This window comes from Zeus faber (genome assembly GCF_960531495.2).
Source record: "Zeus faber genome assembly, chromosome: 16".
NCBI lineage: Eukaryota > Metazoa > Chordata > Actinopteri > Zeiformes > Zeidae > Zeus > Zeus faber.
The window spans coordinates 15726606-15730364 of record NC_137202.1 but is presented as its reverse complement, the minus strand read 5'-3'; positions in this window follow the sequence as shown (position 1 = coordinate 15730364).

The following is a 3759-nucleotide window of genomic DNA, read 5'->3' as shown; positions in this document are numbered from 1 at the left end:
CTCACAAAAAAGTCTGCATTGGTTTCTGTGTGTGTGGGTGAGGATGGATCCAGCGTGCCACGGCCCCCAAATTACACTTAAAAAATAATAATAATAATGGAAATGAGCTCTTGTGATGAGTGTTGAGTGTTGCAATATCAAAATGTCAAGGCTGCCCTCCACTCCATCCAGGATACCAGCACGTTTCATTGAAAGTGAACTATAAGTAGTGACGACAGGTCAGTCTCTTTCTTGGGACTGCCCAGTCGGAGGACTCGCTCCGTTTTCCATCTCTGCGTTCGTTGGATTTGGTCGGTGAAACGCCCGGCGAGCGAGCGAGCGAGGGAGGGAGGACTTTGAACCGGGAGGGTCTGGTGAGTCGGTTAATTTGGTCCTGGGTAATTGTTTTCCGCTCGCCCACTCTTGCCGGAGTGACCCCTGACCTCCGAGTCACTCAGAAGACTCGTTCGTTTTAAGCCCGGCGCCCCACGGCGCTGAGCTTTTTTTCTTCCCGACCCTCTCATCGGCTAAGCTCCCCGGTTGCCCCTTTGACCCGAGAAGCAGGATGGGGCCGTTTCCTGGACGGAACACCCTCGTGCCTCGGCCACGCGCGACTCTCCGCTGTCGTTTTGGAGGTTGACGCACGAGAGCCGCCGGTTTGATGGGGTTTGCCTGCCGACGCACCGATTCGCCGCCGGCCCCAGAGATGGGATGAGCGCTCGCGATGGCAGCAATACGAGCTTTTCCTCCGAGTCCCGGAATTATTATTTCCTGACCAAGGCCAAGCCTCCAGGGCTCTACATCGTTTCAAATTAAAGACGTTTCCAGAGACCTGGACCTATTATTTTTAAGATTTTCCACCATATAAGGACCGTAATCATTTTACTTTTGAAATTGATGGTGGAGAATAGGTTTGTTTGGAGGTTGCCGTCTTGGTTCAGGCAATAGCGATAGTGTCAATGAGAAACAAAATAGGCATTTTTCTTGCTCCTGTATGTCGTGATGTTGAGGGAAATTCGCTAAAATCAGTCAAGTTTTGCTTAAACCACTGTTCATGAAAAGGTTTTGGTCCAGGCTCCTCCCATCCCATCACATGTTAAGTGTCAGGTTGGTGCTTTGCCGTCAAGAGTGGAACGTCTGAAATAGGACCAGCTCCTACACGAGACACGTCTACCTGTAAACGAACAAAACCAAAGCTGATCCTTAGGAGAGACATTTGCCGAAACATGGCTATCTATAACCTTTTTTTTTTTTTTTTTGAGATTTCGGCGACGGCGCAGCAGGAGTTGATGGCGGAGAATCTCGAGTGCGGCGTCTATTCAGCCGTCCGCGGTGTTTAAAAGCCTTACTTCAAACTTGACTGGTTACGAAACACCGTGAATCAGAGTCCTAATGGAGAGAGGATCCCCGAGCGCACACACCCCACCCACCCCCCCCACACACACACACACACACACACACACACACACACACACAAATCCATATGGATACAATAACCACATAGACTTGCTCACAGACACACACACACATTTTCAGATCTAGTCCCGAAATAGCTTTTTGCCTCCCACTCTCCCTTATATAAGCTCCCAGCGTGGTGATCTGGTGGATTGGGGTGTGTCTTTTTGTGTGTGTGTGTGTGTGTGTGTGTGTCTGTTTGAGTGTGTGTGTGTGCGTGTGCGTGTGCATACGCATGTGCCTGGCCGTGTTTGCGCACGCGTGTCTTCCTGTCTGTCAGTGTGATGGCCAATGTGTGGGCAGTAGGAGTATCTTTCTTGGTGTGTGTGTTTCCCACAATGTTCCCGAGTCCCGACGCAATCCCTGAACATTGCGGCGTGAGACGTCCTCCACTTTCAAGAGAGATCAGAGATCACTTTCAGGCGTTTGAGCCACACGGAACATAATGGAAGCGTTGCGTCCAAATGAGTGTGCGCGCTGTATTTGTGATGTCACAACTGGACACCGCTTTCGACCGCCCTCGGACGAGCTATTCCCCGCGGGAGATTGAGCGTGATTCGACTACGTTCCCGCGCGTCAGTTGGTCACGTTTAATGTCGATGTTTTTTTGTTTTTTTCCCCATCTCCATCCAATCCGTAGCGTACAGGATAATGAGCCCCACTACGCCTCGGAGGCGGTGGGCGGTGCATCCGCGTGAGATTGATTTCGGATGACGATGAGCGCGGGCGAACGACGGGTCCTCGTAGGGTGTGTGTTGCTTAAAGGACATTTACATTCACAGGCACGTTCCACATGTGTTGATGCACGGCCCAAACTCTGCTCTGGTGGAGGAGGGGAGAATCCGTTCTTCTATTGTCAAATGTATATATATGTACAGTATATATATATATATATAGAGAGAGAGAGAGAAAACTGAACCATCACTGTACATACAAATTCAAAATTATATATTTGGGAGGCTGAACGATTTTTTTACATTATTATATATTATATATATTATATATTATATAATATATATTATTATTATAGATTATATATTATATTGTCATTGTCAATAAAACCTAAACACGGTGTATATACTGTACATTGTATACATGCATATAATGTCATATCCACCTACCTATGTATATGAAGTAACCTGTAACCTGGTTATTATTCCATATTTATTCCAGCATCTTTGCGCTCTGCACCATAGCACTAGTGCCTTCCTGCTACAATTTCATTGCCGTTGTTTTTATATGTGTATGTATATGTGTGTGTGTGTGTATATACATATATAAAGCTGATTCTGATTCTTCTATATTCACAGTCATACAAACTGTAATAGTATTCCCTAACAAGGAAAATATATATATATTTTTTCGTCTGATATGCTTGGAACCGCTTCCCAGCTGTATCGTATAAATTCGCATGGTTTAAATTAATTACAGTTAGTGTGTCTGTTAGTCATCCACGTCGCCAGGAAATAAACAAATGCAGATGCGTTCGTTGGCCATTATAATCGGGGTTTATTTCATCATTATTTTTTTTGTGTCGCAAAGACGTCCATTATCAACCGTGCTTGACTTCCCATTGAAAGGCGACGCCCGCAGACAAACATCGTCCTCATGTGCCACTCGTCCTGATTATGCACTCGCGCTCCCGCTCTCTCGTAATCTCGCTCCCACTCCATCTGAACCAACTGTCGGTAAACAACAACAAAAACAAAAAAAAACCTCGCCGCGAGTCTGTCCTTTTACGCAGACACAACATCCCGGTGTTTTGTTATGAAGCCGGAAGCCGCTGATCATGCCTTTTACTTTATTCATAAGCACACACAACAACAGACACGCAGGCGGCACCGCACCTACAGCAATCACGGTGTGTTTGTTTCGGCAAAGTAGATTTTTTTTCATATGCAAGGAGTCTGTCGCAGCGAGGATGGGTGCAGTGTTGCACAGGCGATCAGCATACAAGGGTTAACTATTTAAAAGAGGGGGGGGGGGGGATTTACAAAAATATACGGAATATACAAAACATTTGCATATACAAGGGATTTTAGTCAATTAATATGATGAATAAATAATCAAAATAGAACAGAATAAATATTAAGATAATAATTAAATTAAAAAGAATGTATTAACTGTATAAGCAATTCATAATTTATGCATGGAATGTATAGAATATTTATTAATAATATGAAAGAATTAATAATGTATGGATGTTATAGATACACAAATAGCCGAAAAATGGGAAACTAGTCAAATGTATAGAAATAAACAGAATGTACAAAATGTGACTCCACGCATGGATGAGTAGGTTTAGGTTGTTACTATGTTATTACT